We start from the raw sequence: 20,178 nt of genomic DNA on the forward strand, positions 1-20,178 counted from the left end.
TGGAGGGAGACAGCGAGTACGACCAAGGAGTTGTGAGCATGGGGCGGACCGTTGCTTGCGTGGTTGCGCAGCGGCTGGGCACGTGCAGGCTCAGCGGCCATGGCTCACGGGCCCAGGCGCTCCATGGCATGTGGGATCCTCCCGGACCGGGGCACGAACCTGTGTCCCCTGCATCGGCAGGCGGACTCCCAACCACTGCGCCACCAGGGAAGCCCCGGCCAAGCCCTTTCTTATAGGCCATGGTCAGAAGCAGAGGTCTTGATCCAATCTTGGAATATGAGCTCCACTGATCTAGGTTTTCAGGATACAATTAGAATTTCTTGTTCTCTGGACAATCTGACTGATCACAGTCAACAAATTCAATAAACATTCAGTGTCCTCTGCCCTAGAAAAACAGGATAAAAACAAAGACTTTGTCCCTGTCCCTCGGGTTGCCTCCTCTCCCTGGGGAGAGGGCAGCAGGTGGGCACTTTATTAAATAACTGTGAACCAAGAGAGACCGAGATGAGTGCCACAAAAGAGGTGCAAGGGCTAAGGTTCAATGACCAGAGCTGACAGGCACAGAAACTTGTCACGTTCATGGCCACATCTTTGAAACGCTTGTCACACCCATTAGGAGGGTTTCCAGGAAAAAGTATAATTTCAGCTGAGCCTTGGAAAATGATAGGACTTTATTTTTAATATTTTTGTTCAAATTTAAAAATAATATACGCTCCTTAAAGAAAATTTGGGAAATGCACAAATGAGTGAAAAAGATAATTATAACCACGCTTAATCCGGAGAAACCACCATAAACATTTTAGTGAGTAACCGTCAAGGCTTCTTACCTACGTTTAACAACGTTGAAATCGTCGTGTAGATATAATTTGGCAGCAGTCTCTTTTTTTCATTTCATGTGTCGCCTTTTCCCATGTCATTAAATATTCTTCAAAAACATGTTATGGAATGGCTGTTCAGTATTTGAGTCTTTGGATTTGTGTAACCACTTCACTATCATAGGATATTTTGGTAGTTTCCAAATTTGTTGCTTCTATGAATAATGCTTGAGTGAGCATCCTCGTATGTGAAACCTGTGACAGCACCTGGTTATTCCCTTAGGCAGATCCTGAGGAATAGAATTCTGGAGAAAAAGGGTGTGAACATTGCTCTGGCTTTGGAATCCTACGGACCATCACGCTCCCACCAGTAACACAGGCGCTCTCCGATCTCACTGCACACTTGCCAACAGTATTTTCTGATTTAAGTCCTCACCATTTTTATGCGCGCGGGGAGGGGAGCAGTGCTCTCTTGTTGCTTAAGATGAGCCTGACCTTAGCCAGCAGAAGAGGGGGTGCCTGGGGAGGTGGGGAAAGACACAGAGAGAACAGTTTGAGGAAAGTCCTGGCAGGGCTTTTCTCCAAGCAGCTCTTTGGAAGTGTCTGGAATGTTTCAGAGAATCCTACAAAGGCTGCTTCACTGTAACTCCTCCTCTGCTGTCTGGGGCCCCTGAAATTAGGATACTTTCACCCAGAGGACGGGCGACCGCCTGAGACACTGTTTGCCCCAGGATGTACCCGGGAGGCAGCAACCCTTCTCCGCTTCGTCCACGCTGCTCCCCTACAGGACGGAGTCCCCCCTCCACCAAATTTCTCCAGTGAGACAGGGAGTCTACTTTCAACCTCCATGAAAAGTAAAATATAGTAAGGTGGGAATTGGGAGTTAAAAATTCTTGGGAAATGCCTTCAAAAACAGGAATTTATATACTCCTGGAGGAGCATATATTGGTTCAACCCTTATGGAGAGCAACTTGGTAATCAAATTGTAAAGTATGAATACTCTTGAACTCAGTAATTTTAGTGTTAAGAATGTATCTGAGGAAATAAACAGATAAGAATGCAAAATCGTGTGCACAGGGATGTGTATAGAAGGAAGTACTGTTGGTATTCATGAAAACAGTATGAAAATCATCTAAGTGGGTGTCTTCTCCATGCCTGTGAAGCAGAGACATCTGCGTGAGAAATTTCGTGGAAGTCTGAGGTGAGGAGGGGGCTGATACTAGCTAAGAAAAAAGCTGGAGACGGTCTGGCAGGATCTTCCAGTCAACGGCCAAGAGGAGCCCTTCCTCTCAGCATGGCACCTTAACGCGGTAGTCACACAATGCGGGAAGGGCACCAGGCCGGCTCACTTCAGTGTGTCCACAAACAGGGAAAATAAGTCATTCTACCAGAAAGTGAGAGCTCTGGGGGGCAGCAGTGCCTCCTGGTGCCCCTCAAGCTGCTAACATGGCCAATAGGACAGAAGTTAGTTCATCTTGGCCTGAGACATTCCAATACAGAGTGGAATATCCCCTTATTAGACAAGTGTCATGACCCCAACCCCTACCATCATCATATGTCTTTCATGTGATTCAAAAAGATCCTGATCAGGGGACCAATTAGACTAAATGTCTTTCTTGGAAAGAGACATATTGCAAGGAATAGAAGAAAAAAAAATGTTTAATTCCAAACAACAACAAGCTTTGAGAGGACATCACTAATTCATTATAAAAAGCACGCAGTGAGTGACCACTGTGTGGTATGGTGAACAAAGCAGGCCAAGTCCCTGCCCTCATGGAGTTCATTTCTCGGGTGGGCACTAGATAACAAACAAGAAAGCAAATCACACGTGGTGGGTATGGATTGAGTCGAGTGCTGTGGAGTGGATGAACAGAGTAGGGGACTCTGAGCTGAGACCCAGTGATTGAGAGTGAGTAGCCCTGAAGGGAAGGGTGCTCCAGGCAGAGTGCATGAGTCCTGGGACACAACAGGGGCCGCTGTGGCTTCCATGCAGGGCAGGGAGACTGGTGTGGGCTGCAGGGGGAGGGGGGTCATGCAGAGTCTGATTCAATCTAAGAGCAATTGGGAACTCTTGAAGAGTTTTAAACAGCAGAACAGATGCAGTTTTGTTGCTGACACTTTCCTGTCGGGCCCCAACAAGGGTCCTCCTGCCTGGTGTCATTCGAGCCAACAGAAAGAGACAAAGTTCAGAAGCAAAGGTTTTTTTAAAATTAATTAATTAATTTTTGGCTGCGTTGGGTCCTCGTTGCTGTGTGCAGGCTTTCTTTAGTTCCTGCGAGCTACTCTTGCGGTGCATGGGCCTCTCATTGCGGTGGCTTCTTTTATTGCAGAGCACGAGCTCTAGCTCTTCAGTAGTTGTGGCTCGCGGGCTCTAGAGCGCAGTCTCAGTAGCTGTGGCGCACGGGCTTAGTTGCTCCGCGGCATGTGGGATCTTCCTGGACCAGGGTTCGAACCGGTGTCCCCTGCTGGCGGGCGGATTTTTAATCACTGCATCACCAGGGAAGCCCACAAAGTTTTATTCTTTGATCAAACAATGAAGAGGTGTGAGTCTGCGCTCTAGAGTACACGCTTCTCCGACAGGCCATCTTTATCCAGATCGCGTCAGTCCGTCAGAGGAGTTCTCGCGAGACGGGAGCAGCTGTGCTTCTGTAGTGCCGTTGTGCAGTGTCTCGGCACACGACCCGCTACCGCCACCATCTTTTAATTTTTGGATATGTTAGGTCTTCGTTGCCCGCGGGCTTTCCTAGTTAAAGGGAGCGGGGGGCTACTCTTCATTGAGCCGTGCAGGCGGTGGCTTCTCTTGTGGAGCACAGGCTCCAGGTGTGAGGGCTTAAGTAGCTGTGGCTCGCGGGCTCTAGAACGCAGGCTCAGTAGTTCTGGCACCCGGGCCGAGTTGCTCCGTGGAATGTGGGATCTTCCCCGACCAGGGCTCAGAACCCACGTCCCCTGCATTGGCAGGCGGACTCTTAAATACTGCGCCACCTGCATTGGCCGGTAGATTCTTAACTACTGCGCTATTCTTGACTACTGAAGCCCCGCCATCTTGAATTGAGTGTGGAGCGCGGCTTCCTCACACGGCCCGGAGCTGAGGTGTCGGCGGCGCAGCCTTCCATACTAGGAGCTGTGGTCTGAAGTGCGGGGCACGAGGACTTTGCCAGCGCCCCCTCTGAGCAAGTCAAGCCAGACTAAGCACAGAGGAGAAAAAAAAAAAGGTTAGACTTTATTTTATTATCCAAATTCTATTTTTATGTTAAATAAAAATATCTCTGGCTTTACCAGAGATAATTTATGTGTTTTTGCTATTGTTGCTTTTTGGGTTTTGTTGTTTGTATTTTTAGTTTACTGGGTATTAAAAAAAAATTAAGATGTAATTGATATACCATAAAAATTCACTCTTTAAAATTATACAAGTCGGTCATTTTGATTATATCATGAGGTTGTGCAGCCATCCCCGTTGTCTATTTCCAGCATATTTTCATCACCCTAAAAAGAAACCCTATGTCCATTCACATGACTCCCCATTTCCCACTCCTGTCAGCCCTTAGCGACCACTAACCTACTTTTTGTCCCTATGAATTTACCTGTCTGAATATTTCATAGAAATAGAATGATACACTATGTGGCCTTTCTGACTGGCTTCTTCCACTTACCATGTTTTCAAGTTCATCCATGTTGTAGCTTGTATCAGTACTTCATTCCTTTTTATGGCCAAATAATATTGCCGTGTGTGGATATACCACGTTTCTCCTTTCTTCACTGGATGGACATTTGGGTCGTTTCCACACTTGGGCAATTATGAAGAATGCTGCTATGAGCATTCATGTGCAAGTCTTTGAATGAACATGCAGATTCTTGAGTAAATGTTCCCTGGATTGCTGCAAGCCTTTGGTTAATTTCCAGAGTTCAGAAAAAGTTGATTCTGACAATTTTTGCCAGTGTTTTCATTGCTTGTGCAGAGAGGATTTTTGGAAATCCTTACCCTGCCATTTTGCCAGTGTAACTCTGGATCACTTCATTTTAAACCCTATATTAGTAATTGATGAATCAAAATGAATTGAATTTCAAAGGTAAGTGACCCTTAGGTTTGTCTTCTAGATCATTGCTGTGGTCAGCAACATCACCTGCCTCTGTTTTTTAATTTTATATTTTTCCAATGGGCCAAATATTGAATGACATAAGGAGGCAGCTAAGCAAGTTAGACCTTTAATCAGCTTCTGGATAGGGCTTCAGGGCTGGGAACAGCGCAATTGTGTTTCTTGGAGAGATGGCCGGGTTCCCACAGTGCAAGCTGCTGGGATGGGGGATGAGCACCCTTGGCCGGTAGGAGGAGGCTGGCTTGTGTCCCTGACTGGCTGTGGGAATGTCTTCCAAGCTTCAAACTCCCAGCTTTATAATTTATCATGAGCAGGGGTCCCCAGAAGCCACCAGGGTGCTCCACCCTGGGAAGGCCGTGTGTTAACAAGTTATGGGGACACTTGCTTGCACATGGGGACACTTTTGCACATCAGAACTTCTGTAGAATTTCCTGTTCAGATAGATTGGGGGTGTTGTCCGGCAGGAGAAGGATGTATAAGTTGACTTCTCAGAGTCTGTTGTTCCTGGGGGTGGGGTATGATCACCTGGGTATGATCACTTCTCCTGGTTGTCAGGAAAGCCCATGTGGAAGATGGAGGAGCTGAGGCCAGAGCAGGGCCAGGACCATCTCAGCTGCTCCTCACCTGCTTCTAAGTCCTCCAAAAGGCTTGTCTGGAGCTCTTTGTGTTCCAGTTTCCAACTGGTTTGTCTTGTAGATGGCCCCATAGCAGGGTGGAGTTTATCCAGGATCAATATCAAGTCTTACTCCTGGAGCTAAAAATCCAGTTGCAGAATTCTGGCTCAACAGACGTAAGTGAGAGAAGGGCTCAGGTGATGGAATTGATGGAGATGAGTAGGAAGTATGAGGGGCCATCTGCAAGGGCTGAGAGGCTGTCAGGATGCTCTAATGAAATAATGTCTAGAAGGAAGGATGTTAAATTTCTGTACACTCTGGGCTGCACCAGACATTCCTGGGGTTTTGTGTCCTGGAGTATGTCTGGGGTGGAGAGGGCAGCCTGGAAACTGTATTGTGTTAGAACAAGTGAAGGATTAGGAGCTCTCTAGCTGAAGAAGGACAGATTCAAGGGACATTGCCTACAAATCTCGAATGGGCTGTCCTGAGGCTGAGAAAACCTGTCTGTGAGGCTGCCAAGGGATGAGTTGGGCCCAGTGGGGGGGAGCTTCAGGGAGGTAGCTTTCAGCTCAGCATTGGAAAGACCTCTATAACAGGCTGAGTGTCCACACAGGCAAGCATGGGCCCATGTCTATAGGTAGTGATCCCACAGTCAGCCCCAAGGGGCCAGATCAGGAAAATTCTAATGTGTCTTGCACAACATCTGAAATAATGTTATCTTAAAAATGTGTTGAAGCTGGCCAGGTCATCATGTCTTCGGATCTAGCCCTCCTACATTCTAGGCCTCTGAAGGGATGGCCCTGCCCACCCCGTCTAGCATAAACCAGAAACCAGGTATTCTACTAGACTCCTCCCCTTCTCCCACTCATGTCAATCAATTAATCAATCAATCACCAGGTCCTGACCGAGACAACCTCAGGATATGTCTTGCATCTGGCCCCCTTTCTCCATCCCACTGCTGTTGTCTTAACTCAGATTTTCATTGTTTCTTGTCTTGGCCTTTGTTACAGATTCATGTCTGTTCAGCGGCACTTAACTGATAGTCCTTAAATGCAGACTGATCATTTTAGCACCTTGTTTGAAATATTTGCCATCTCTCCATACTCTCAGCGTAAACACCATAACATGATATTCAACCCACCTCTCTGGGCTCACTGTTCTCTCAGGTGCTTCATGCTCCAGCCACATGTCACAGCCACCCGAGCTTTGTTTATGCTGGTCTTTTTGTCTAAAGTTCTCTTTCCTGGCTTTTTTGTTGTTGTTGTTTGTTTGTTTTTAAGGTTTACAGAAAAATTGATCAGAAAGTACAGCGTTCCCACACACAGCACCCCCTCCAGTTTCCCCTATTATTTACGTCTTGTGTTAATGTAATATGTTTCCTACAACTGATGAACCAATGTTGACACATTATTGTTAAGTCCATAGTTTACATTAGGGTTCACTCTTTGTGTTGTACATTTTGACAAATGCACAATGACACGTATCCACTATTAGTGTATCATACAGAAGGATTTCATTGCCCTAAAAAGCCCCTGCACGCCACCTGTGTATCCTTCCCTTTAATCCCTCACAACCATGTTTCCTGGCTTTTTATGTGTCAAAATCTACCCATCTTTTAGGGTCTTATGTAGATATTACCTCCTCCAGGAAACCTTCACTAATTCTTTCAACTGAAAATATTTACTCTCTTCTCTTAATAATCAATAGCATATATGGCACATCTTTTCTGTCCTGGATACTATATCAATCCTCTCTCTCTCTTCCACATACCAACTCTGCTGGGTAGATTTTAACTTCCAGATGAAGAAACAGAGGCTCATTTATTCAAATGACTCGCCTAAGGCCACACAACTAGCACGCATGAAGACTGAGATGTGAACCCAAGTCTGTTTGCGTCCAAACCTGCCAAGAGCCCTTTTAAGTCCTTGACCCCATTCACTGTCTGCTTTCCCCCCTGGACTGAGAACTTGAGATCAGGGGCTATTTCCAGTTCACCTCTGGGTCCTCAGAACCCAGCACAAAACCTAAAACAGATCAGGGGTTTAAGGTAGATGTGAACAGATTGAAAAATATTTTGTTCTTGGGAATTCTGGTAAACTACAAGATGGAAGTGCTGAAGGAAAAAATCCAGAATCTTTGGTATGTCTGCAGGAAAAGTTGTTTGCCCCATATATTCCCTCAGACCCTCTGGGCCAAGCCTCTCGAGAGAACATTGTTAATTCTAGTGACTATGACCTAGAGTGTGTGTGCATGAGCCTGCTAGTGCGGGAGATCCCTCTCCCTCACAACTAGGACGCTCTTAAGAGGGAAATGGGCTCCTTTCATCTTAGCCTGGAGAGGGCTGGAGAGGCCCAGCCTTCCCGCCGGGCTCTGCTAGAGATGGGCCAGGTGCCAAGTGTGCTCACGTGTGTGCACTTGAACTCCAGCGCCTTTTCTTCGGAGATCACACCACCAGGCGCATAGTTCTCCTCTCCTCTAATGCAATTTATATGTCTGAACATGAACAGAGGATTTGTGAGCCTTCAAGTCTGGGGCTTTGGAAATTACCTCAGCAGGCCAGGGCTGCTGGATAGAGACCTAGGGTTTTAGGAGACTTTGGAGGAATTATTTTCAAAGGTGCTGAGGCTCCTCCTGGTGGGAGGAAGAGCCATCCCCATCCCACATCCTCCCCCAGGCCCTTCTTAGGGTCCCCTTTAAAACAAACCCAATAAGACCTGCTTTAACAATGAACACGAGGGAGCTACACAATGTGGCAGAACAAAGGCTCATTAAACAGGTCAGCTGCCTTGGAGGTGAGGGGGAAATGGGAGCAGGTCGAACTTGGGCTCCCATCCAGAATTGGGCACTCGCCGGCTGGAAGTGTCAGTCAAGTTTTAAATCTTAGCTTCAGCTCCTACCTGATGAAGTTGAGAGGGTTAAATAATGTACACCAGGAGGTAGTGTCTCATATAGAAAAAGACACAGGCTTTTGTGTCCAAAAGATCTTTGTGGTCTCAGGCAAGCTATTCAACCTCTCTGAGCCTCCTTTCTGTCATATATAAATTTGGAAATAATAAAGGCTACCCTGCAGGATTGTTTTGAGGAACTAAATGAGATAGTAAGTAGGAAGTGCCCAAGGTAGTGCTGGTACCCAGTAAGGGCTCAGTGAGCACCAGCTGCTTTCTTTGTCCTTAGCATGTCAGTCACTCTCTCCTGCTCCTTGCAGGGCCTCAGCTACCACCTCTGTCTTAAGGGCTCCTCACATCCCATTTCAACCCCCATCATCTCTCTTGACTGACATTCCTGAGTCTGCTGATTTCCTCCCCACTTGCAGCGATCTTATTACCTTCCATGCCTGCCTAGAAAAGGCCCTTTCTGAACCGTTTTGACCATGTCTTTTTCCTGCTTAAAAAACCTCTTACAACTCCCCTTTGCCTACACAATAAAACCTCTCTACCGCCTTCCACCTTTCCAGTCTTACTTTCTCTTCCTTTAACCAGATGTCATGCTGCTGTATCAGGTCCAATGACTGCGGCTCCTAGTTTTAAGCATTTCTTGTCCATATTTCTTGGATATCACTATTGATCTTTCTCCCTCCGAAGATGAGGATGGTTTTTGAAGTGAATTTTGAAAATGATAGTTTCTTGATATAGGTTAAGAAAGAATTCCATGGAAAAACAAAATAGCAATTTTTTTCTTTATGCTACAGAAGCCACCTGAGTTTTGCCATGGATTTATTCACTGTTTTCCTATGAGCCAGCCATAGCTGTAGAATGATCAGAACATTTTATTTCTTTGTAATTTCCCTGTGCTGGGTTGCAGGCCTGGAAAATGATAGATGCCTAAAATTGATCAGGGTAATCGATGCTACGTGAAGTATTTACACATGATGGATGTATCATCTGCCAGATGTAAGTCTTGGCAATGGCTTGCTTGTTTATAAAACCCCTGAGACATTTGTATTAGTGACTAATGTTTGCACATGGGGCTGTTTGCAGTGTTTTAGAAATGACAATTTATTCAACATGTCCACCTTTCTCCTTTACTTCTCCATTTATCACAAGCCTTGTTGCTCTTTCCTACCTAATAAAATCAGGGTTTTCTTCAACCTTCTTTCTCCTTGACTTCTCTGATATATAGGGGTGGTTTTATTTTGCATTTCCAACTGGCCTTCCCTCTCCCCTCTCCCTCTAATTCAAAACTTACATGTTGCTGGTGTCATCTCCTGAGGCTCTGACTACCCATTACCCATTACTGCACCTATAATATAAACTCCAACACTCCTTATGTGGCATTTAGAAATCCTCCTCAATCTGGCCTTCACTGATCTTTCCAGCTGTATGTCTTACTGAGGACCCCAGCACTGGACAGGGATATTCTTGTAAGTGACAGAAACCCAGCCTGACTAGCTTATACCCACGAAGGTATTTATTGAAAGATAATGAGCCCAGCTCTGGGACTCTCAAGGACTGGAACCAGAGTCTCCAAGACTGTCAGTAACTACCATCACACCGTTTCTGCTTTCCTCTCATTTGTGCTTGCTTGTCTTGTGTGTCATTCTCTCCTGCAGATAGGTTTTGTCTACCTGGCAAGCAATAAGGCTGAACTCCTCAATGGGGAAAGTGTACCTCTTCCCCGCTGCCCTGGGGGAGGGACTCTGAGTTGCCTGGTTGAGCCTCCTGCCTCCCTGGACCAATCTCACTATCTGGGGCATGGGGAGTGATAACTGGCCCAGCCAGCATTGCTGGCCCAACTCCGTGGCCAGAAGGGCAGGGTGGGCTCCTAGAAGAAGGGAGTAGAAGAGTGTGCTGGGCACACAGAGCTGTGTGGCTGCCATCCCTAGGACTAGCTACAGTGTGTGTTTCATTCAGTAATGAGCACTAGTGCTCTGTGCGAGGTTCCCAGCCCCTCCTTCACCTGAGCTCACAAATCTGGTGGAGGAAACAGGAAATACTCAACAGATCATTACAGTGCAGGGTGTAGAGTGCAGCAATAGAGACAGACGCAGAATGCTGTCAGAGCACAGGTGGGAGGCCTTGAACTCAACCTGTTTCAGTCAAGGAGAATTCTTTTGGAAGAGTGACAGGAACCTGAGTCTTATAGAATAGCAGGAGAGAGTGAGGTGATGAGGGAGGGAAGGGCACTCCAGGTGAACAACAGCATGAAGGCCTGAAACAGCAGCCAGTGCCCAGAAGTGTAAGTGGTTCAGGAAGGCCAGGGCCTCGAAGGGGAGGTGTGGTGGGGGACAGGAAAGGTGGGCAGGGCTCAGAAATGCCTCACCCTTGGCCTTGGCTCCCCGCTCCCTCCCAAGTGAAATCCAACTCGCCTTCAAGACCAGACTCTAAAGCTGTCCGGTCTTTTTGAATCCGGTGGTGGTGAATCACAGCTTCCTCAGGGATTCTGCAGCGTCTCGGGCGCCTCTCTGCTAGACTTCTGTTCTGCCTTCTTTCAGTTATTTATTTACATATCTGAGGTCCCTTACTACATCAAAAGACTCTTGAATGCAGAAACCATGCCCTAAACGTCCTTCTCTCTCACACAGCACGGCTTAGAACAGGGCCTTTTTCATTATCTAAAAAATAATTCTTGAATTGTGATCACTCGGCTAATTGGGCATTTTTCCCCCCTTGGGAGCAACTAGCAAAATGCTATGGGTTTCATGTGAGTAGAAAGAATTTTTTAAATTATCTATCAACATTTTCTCAAAATAGCCAGTGTTTTTTCTTTTGCCAAAAAAAAAGAGCTTTGGATTTTAGTGATTATAAAGTTGATATATATGCGTATAGAAAATGTAGGTGCTACATAAAAGCATTAGAATAAATTTAAAACTACAGAAGATACCATCTCCCAGAGGCAACCACTGTTGACATTTCAGATAACAACCTTGCAGACATTTCTCTATAAATCCAGCTGTAATTAATATACCACTTCGTAAGAAGGTAGTACAAAATGCAACATAAGCTAGCCTTCAGAGTAATAAATTCAAAAGAATTTAACAGTTGAATAAAATCTGTTTTTTTCCTGGATAATTTAAATGAGTTCTTGATGTTCTCAGGGATTAAGCAACCACTCAATATTTGCTTTGGAAAATTTTACCTACTCTTTCTCATTGAGATATAATTTACATACCATAACATTCACCCTTTTAAAGTGTATAATTCAGTGGTTTTTAGTATGATCACAGATTGTACAACTATCATCATTATCTAATTCTAGAACATTTTCGTCACCCCCCAAAAAATCCTGTACCCATTAGGCAATCACTCTCCATTCATCTCTCCCTTTAGCACCTGGCAACCACTAGTCTTTCTGTCTCTATGGATTTGCCTATTTTGGACACTTCATAGAAATGGCATCATATAATGTGGTGCATTTGGTGTCTAGCGTCTTTCCCTTAGCATTATGTGTTCAAGGTTCGTTGTATCGTAGCATGTGTCAGTAATTCAGTCCTTTTTATGGCTGAATAATATCGCATTGTATGGATATACCATATTTTGTTTATCCATTCATCAGTTGATGGACATTTGGGTTGTTTCTACTTTTTGGCTATTATGAATAATATTACAGTGAACATTCATGTAAAAGTTTTTATCTGAACATACGTTTTCACTTTTCTTGGTCGTATATCTAGGAGTGGACTATGTGAGACATATGGTAATTCTCTGCAAAAGGTTTTAAGGAACTGCCTAACTATTTTCCAAAGCAGCTGCACCCTTTTATATTCCCACTAGCAATGCATAAGCGTTCCGATTTCTCCACATCCTCGACAACACTTGTTATTGTCTGTCTTTTCTATTATGACCATCCTAGTGGGTATGAAGTAGTATTTTGCTGTGGGTTTCTTTTTAAATATAAATTTATTTATCTGTTTTTATTTTTGACTGTGTTGGGTCTTCGTTGTTGTGCGCGGGCTTTCTCTAGTTGTGGCAAGCGGGGGCTACTCTTCGTAGCAGTGCGCTGACTTCTCATTGTCATGGCTTCTCTTGTTGCAGAGCATGGGCTCTAGGTGTGCGGGCTCAGTAGTTGTGGTGCACGGCCTTAGTTGCTCCGCGGCATGTGGGATCTTCCTGGGCCAGGGATTGAACCTGTGTCCCCTGCATTGGCAGGCGGATTCTTAAACACTGCGCCACCAGGGAAGCCCTCGCTGTGGTTTTGATTTGCATTTCCCTAATGACTAATAATGTCATGTGTTTATTGGCAATTTGTATATCTTCTGTAGAGAAAAGTTTATTTCTTCAAGTCCTTTGTCCACTTTTTGGGGGGGATATTTGTCTTTTTATTGCTGAGTTTTAAAAGTTCTTTAAATATTTGGGATACTAGACCCTTATCAGATATAAGGGTTTGCAAATACTTTTTCAGATTTGCAAATATTTTTTTCCCATTCTGTGGCTTATCTCTTTAGTTTCTTGATAGTGCCCTTTGAAGAGCAAACATTTTTAAGTTTGATGAAGTCCAATTTATTATTTTTCTTTTGTTGCTTGTGCTTTAGTTGTCATTCTAAGAAATCATTATCTAATACAAGGTGATGAAGATTTACACCCATGTTTTCTTGTAATTGTTTTGTAGTTTTAGCCTTTACATTTAGGTGTTTAGCCCATTTTGATTTAATTTTTGTATGTGGTATGAGAGAGGGATCCAACTTCATTCTTTTACGTATGGATATCTACTTGTTCCAGGACCATTTGTTGAAAAAACTATTTTTTCCACATTGAACTATCTTGGGGAAAATTAATTGATTATAGATATATGGGTTTATTTCTGGTCTCTCAGTTCTATTCCATTGATCTGTAAGTTTGTCCTTGCACCAGATCCAAATAGTCTTGATTACTGTAACTTTGTAGTAAGTTTTAAAATCAGGAAGTGTAAACCCTCCAACATTTTTCTTATTTTTCAAGATTGTTTTGCATTTTCTGGATCTCTTACATTTCCCTATGAATTTTAGGATTAGATTGTCAGTCTCTTAAAAATAAACAAACAACCCAGCTGAGATTTTTTTTTTATAAATTTATTTATTTTATTTATTTATTTTTGGCTGTGTTGGGTCTTTGTTGCTGTGCACGGGCTTTCTCTAGTTGCATTGAGCGGGGGCTGCTCTTCCTTCCGGTGTGCGGGCTTCTCACTGCCGTGGCTTCTCGTTGCACAGCATGGGCTCTAGGCCCGCAGCTTCAGTAGTTGTGGCTCGCAGGCTCTAGAGCACAGGCTCAGTATCTGTGGTGCACAGGCTTAGTTGCTTTGCAGCATGTGGGATCTTCCCGGACCAGGGATTGAACCCATGTCCCCTGCATTGGAAGGAGGATTCTTAACCACTGCGCCACCAGGGAAGCTCCCTAGCTGACATTTTGATAAGGATTGAGTCGAATAAGTAGATCAATTTGAGAAGTATTTTCATCTTAACAATATTAAGTTCATGAACCTGAGATGTCTTTGTATTTTTTTTAGTTCTTAATTTCTTTCAGTGATGTTTTGGAATTTCAGTATATGAGTCTTATACTTCTTTTCTTAAATTTATTCCTAAATGGTTTACTCTTTTGATGCTACTGCACATGGAATTGTTTTCTTAATTTCATTTTTGGATTCTTCATTGCTAGTGTACAGAAATACTACTGTATTTTGTATATTGATCCTGTATCCTGCAACCTTGCTGAATTTATTAGTCTAATTGTGTGTGTATGTGTATGTGTATTCCATAAGATTTTCTGTATGCACGATTATGCTATCTGCAAATAGAGCTAGTTTTACTTCTTTCTTTCTAATCTGGATGTCTTTTATTTCTTTTTCTTGCCTAATTGCCCTGGCTAAAAACTCCAGTACAATGCTGTGAAGTAGTAAGAGAAGATCCTCATCTTGGGAGAAAGCTTTCATGGTTTCACCATGAAGATTTTCACCATTAAATGTAAGGTTAACTGTGGAGTTTTCATAGGTTAAGGAAGTTCTCTTCTATTCGTAGTTTCTTGAGTGCTTTTATCATGAAAGGACGTTGGAGTCTGTCAAATGCTTTCTCTGTGTCTATTGAGATGATTATTCCCCCTTTATTCTATTAGTAGGGTATATCTCATTGGGTGATTTTCATATATTGAACCAACCCTGCATTCCTGGGAAAAAAGTCCCATTTGGTCCTTGTGCATAATACCTTTTTATATTTTAACCTGATTCAGTTTGCTAGTATTTTGTTGAGGATTTTTGCATCTGTATTCATAAGAGATACTGGTCTCTAGGTGTTTTGTTTTGTTTTTTTCTTATAATGTTTTTGTCTGGATATAGAAATCTTGATTGACAGTTTTTTTCTTTCAGCACTTTGACTATGTCATCCCACTGGCTATTGATGTCCATGGCTTCTTATGAAAAATTAGCTATTAACCTCATTGGGGCCCTTTTGTACATGAGTTGCTTCTCTCTTGCTGCTTTTAAGATTCCCCATTATTCTTTGGCTTCTGATATTTTGGTTATGATGTATTTATGTGTGGATCTCTTTGTGTTTATTGTATTTCAAATTTGTTGAGGTTCTTGGATGGGTAGATCCATGTTTTTCATCAAATTTGGGAAGTTTTTGATTCTATTTCTTCAAATGTTCTTTCTGCCTTTTCTCTCTCTTCTCTGCTTTTGGGACTTCCAGTATGTGAATAATGGAATGCTTGTAGTGTCCCATGGGTCTTTAAGGGTCTGTTTATTTTAAGTCACTCTTTGCAAATTTCTCTTCCTCAATTGGATAATCTCAATTGACCTAACTGCAAGCTTGCTGATTCATACTTCTGCCTGCTCAATTCTGCTACTGAGCTCCTGTAGTGAATTTTTCACTTTGGTTATAGTACTTTTCAACCTCAGAATTTCTATTTGGTTTGTCTTTGTAATTTTTACCTCTTTATTGTTATTCTCTATTTGCTGAGACATTATTCTCATACTTTTCTTTAGTTCGTTTTTTTTTTCTTTCTGGCTGCTTTGGGTCTTTGCTGCTGCCTGTGACTTTCTCTAGTTGTGGCGAGCGGGGGCTACTCTTCATTGTGGTACGCAGGCTTCTCATTGCAGTGGCTGCTCTTGTTGTGGAACATGGGCTCCAGGCGTGCAGGCTTCAATAGTTGTGGCACACGGGCTCAGTAGTTGTGGCTCAGGGGCTCTAGAGCTTGGCTCAGTAGTATGGCACATGGACTTAGTTGCTCTGCAGCATGTGGGATCTTCCCAGACCAGGGATCGAACCCGTGTCCCCTGCATTGGCAGGCAGATTCTTAACCACTGCGCCACCAGGGAAGTCCCTCTTTAGTTCTTTAGACATGGTTTCTTTGAGTTCTTTGAACATAATTAAGAGAGCTAATTTAAAATATCTGGATTTCCTCAGGTACAGTTTCTATTGATTGCTTTTTCCCAGCATGTATGACACATTCTCTCTTTTACTTTGCATGTCTTATATTTTTTTGTTGCTATTGAACACTGAACATATCTAATAATACAAAAGGCAACTCTGGAGATCAGATTTTCTCCCCATCCCCAGAGTTTGTTTTTGCTATTCCCTGGAGTGTGTCAGGGCATGTTTCCTGATATGCCTTCACAGATCTGATTGTTTTAGCCCTGTCCCAACTAGAGCTCTCATCTGCACTCTGACTTTCTCTTCTGAGTCTTCTAGGCTTGACATTTGGCTTGAAACTTCCCCCAACTTTGGCTTCTGTGACAAAGACTCTATTTATTCTCCCTCTATCTCTTTCTGCTCCTCTCTGACTCCTTACTGGGCTCATTGTCTTGCTTGGGGTTTACCATACTCTCACTTTTCTCTCTGTCCTCTCTACTTCCAAGTTTTTCTATTCTTATTTATTCAAATGTCTCCTCTCTGTAGCTCCTTGGTGATAGAACTGGAGCACAGTAATAACAAGAGCAGGCTTTGGAGTTAGCCAGACCTGGGTTTGATATCTGGCTTGGACATTTACAAACTGGGGAACCTTGGACAAATTTATTTACAGCTCCATTCCTCAGTTTTTCATCTGTCCAATAAGGATAATAATTGTGCTATCTCAAGGAGTTTTGTGAGGCTGAAAACTCTTATCACATGCCCATGATAGAGTAAGTGCTCAAAAAATTAGCCTTGGGGTTCTACCATCACTTAGAACTCAGCCTATCCCAAGCAAACTCATAATTTCACTCCAAACAAGCCCCTCTGTCTTCTGCCCTCTCCAGCCCCCCAGTCTCCTCAGTTTGGGGGTCACCTCTAACCTGGTCTTGTTCCCTAATGATGATGACATCCCATATGGATCCAGCATCACCAGAGCTTTTGGATGCCTGGGTTCTTGTTTTCTTTCTTCTTGGAGCATCATTCATTTAAGCCTGCTAACTTTTCTTTCAAAATATCCCTCTCCCCATCTTTTCTTTCTACCTTCACTGGCTCTGCCCTCACTGAACTCTGAATGGAGTGACACTCCCTGATACCACAGCTTTCTGTCTGCCTAACAGGAGCTAGGATTCCAGGCACCTTCCTGTGGTCCCTGTGGCTATTGTCCTTTTTTTCCTGGCAAGATGGAGCCACACACTAGCCAGACAAAATATGGGAGGGGGTAAACTGTGGGATTTGGAGGCAGGAGTTCTTGATTCTAGACAAGGCTCTACCATGGGTTTGCTAGAGAACCCAGGCAAGTCCTTCATGTTCTTTGGATCTTGGTTTCCCCATCCATGCAGTGAGGATGCAGAATTGAACTGTTTTGAATGTGCTCCTGTCAGCTCTGATGTATGCTGATTTATCACATGTGATTTCTTTCAAATACAGGGCTCATTCATGGGGCTTCTGAGATGTTCTTCCTTCTCTCTCTCCCTGCTTTGACAGACTTGTCTTTTAAGGTGAATTCTCTTTTGCCAAGTCTTACTCAGACCTCATTTCCTGTCCCTGACTCACTCCACTTGGCTTCTTCCCCTACCCTGTAGCCTAGGGTATGTATGCTGATGTATAAATTTATTCTGATTGTTGACACAGCTTCTACTTCTGTGTTCTCTTGGTCTTTCCAGAGAGTCTCTGCATCCTGTCTCTGCTATTCCATCCAGCTGCCACATTGATGGCCAGTGGGATCTTTCTAAAGCATAAATTGGAGCTTGTCACTACCCTGCTGAAAAACCTTCAGTGGCTCCCCATATCCCCAGGATAAAGTTTATTTCCTTAGCCTCCTTTTGTAGGTTCCCACACCCCTCTACAGTCTGAACTCAACTCAGTTTCTCTACTCAGTTGTTTCTGAAGGAATGGTCCCTCTATTCTTTTGCTCTCTGTTCCCTCTGCCTGGACTACACCTTTCCCCCCCACTTCTCTGTCCATTGAAATCCTACTTACCCACCAGGGCTCAGATCAGCTATCACTTTCTTGTGAAGCATTTCTTGATTTCTTCATTCAAAGCAAAACACTGTAGCTTCTGGATTCCCACAGAATGTTAACTCATTCAGCAGAGAAGAATCACTTTCTTCTTCGTATTATAACAAAGGCAAAGGCAGTGTCTGATTTGGTCGGGTGCTTGGCACATAGGTGGTGCTCAGTAAACATCTGTTGAAAAAGGGAATAACTCCTCTCTGGCTTTCTGCCTTTAGACTCGGTCCCCAACCAGGCTACTTGAGAGGCCCCCTCCAAACCACCTATCATAGACAGATCTTCCCAAAGGGCGGCTCGGTTTATCTGCTGCCAAACCCAACTCATGTTCATCCACATTTAAACAGAGGAACATAAAGAAGCAAGGATTAGTGCAAGATCCTTATCACTGAGCATAGAGACACCTACTGGCATGGGGAACTCTGGTGGAATTCCCTGCCAGTGTGCACAAAAGCAAGTGGTTGATGAGGCCCACAGTTAGGATTTGCACTGGCTGAGCTGGGGAATCTGAACATCTGGATCCTTCCAAATACTAGGTTGTCAGAGCTGAAGCTAGTGTTAGAGATCAGTGTGTCCAAATAGATACAGAAGCTGAAGCCCCAAGAAGGCTTCCCAAGGTCACCCAACAGGTTGGAGCAGGGCTGAGAAAGAAACCCAGGGCTCTCACTCCTAGGCCTGAGCTCCTCCCTCTCCACCAGGCCATGGAGTTTTGTAAGAATTGTTTTAACTCCTGGATATCTTATTTCACAAACAGAGATTTTCCTAGAGCTGGATTAATATGACCTTGAAATTGGCACCAATCTTTTAAATTCTAAGAGCAGAACCACTGATGGATGAGTAGGAGAGACAGAGAGAGAGAGAAAGAGAGAGAGAGAGAGAGAAGGGGGAGGGAAGAGATGAGAGAAGAGGCAGACAGAGAGAAACACATAGAGAATGAAATATAGACAAAGAAAGAGACCAAGAGACAGAAAGAAATAGAGATGGAAAATGATCAAAGACCAACAGACAGACAAAGAGACCAAAAGAGAGTCAGAAGGAGACAGTGTGTGAGAGAGACAGGAAGTAGAGATGGGGGAAGGCTATACTTACCGAGCTCTCCCCCTTCTTCCTATCTCCTTCCTCTACCCAGCCCTGGGAAGTGCTTCAAAGGTGAGTACAGCTATTGTTCCCTTTGGGTTCTCTGAGGCTCATAGGATGATGTGGCCTCAGAAGTCCTAAGATTTCTTTATTGGGGGCTGGGACTTCAGCTCTTCAGGTGGTGTGTGGGCTGCAGCAGCTATGTGGGTATGAGGTGAGACTTCAAGAAGAGTGTTGGGGTTTATCCAGTAGCTTCTTCCAGGTTTCCTGGGGCTGCAGAAAGAGCTCAGCAGAGCAGGGATGTCAGGAACTCTGGCCCTGGTTTGGAGTATGGCACTGCCTGACTGGGTATCTTGAGAAGGTTTTCAACTCAGGCTTTGGATCAGCTGACCCTTGAGGCCTTCTGGCTTAAAATTCATGACTGAGCCATTGGATATAAAGATAAAGGGTTCCAGCTCTTCTTGGATGCTCAGTCATTACTTTGGAATTGTGTGTGCCATCAAGCATGTGAACAGAGAGGGATTATACGTCCAAGGAGACTGACTTCACATGTTGATGCCTCCAACAAAAAAATCTTCTTGGTAGAAATGTTAAGTTACAGACCATCAGAACTGGAGGAACACCAGACACATCTTTCCTAATTTACCCATTACTCATATGGGAGACAGAGACCCAGAAAACCATTGTCAGGGCAGGAGCTAGAAGCTAGAACTTAGATCTGTTGGCTCCCAGCCATGTCCCAGAGTGTTAGGCTATATGCTGAGTGGCAAGAAGGGAAGTTGGGAGGACAAGACTGGGGTTTCATAGGCAGTGAGAATAGCCAAGGCACCAGAAACATCCCCAGAATTTGGGTTGAGTGGCACTGCTTCTCCCTTCCTGCTCCACACTTTAAATTAGGTTGTTATTCAGAGCTCGTTGGATAGCCCCACATCATCGCTCCAGGAACTGAGAGGCAACTGGATGCACACTTACCTTTCATTCTCCAAGAACTCAGACTTTCAGCTCCTCTGTCTCAAAGCCTTGCCAGCCATCTATCTGGACACACTGATCTCAAGCACTGTCTTGGAGGAGGTTGCTTCAGGCTTTGGGGAGTGCTAGACAGTGGCTGAAGAAGGCAGCAGATGGGGTAGCTGGGAAGACGAAAGGGATGTTAAAAAGATGAAGCTCTGACGTGCAAATCTATTTACATTACACACCACAAATCACCAAATGATGGAGCTGACTTTCATAGGCGTTCTGGGCTTTTTCTTTATTCCTTTACTTATTCATTCATA

This window comes from Orcinus orca, chromosome 6 (assembly GCF_937001465.1).
Source record: "Orcinus orca chromosome 6, mOrcOrc1.1, whole genome shotgun sequence".
NCBI classification, from domain to species: domain Eukaryota; kingdom Metazoa; phylum Chordata; class Mammalia; order Artiodactyla; family Delphinidae; genus Orcinus; species Orcinus orca.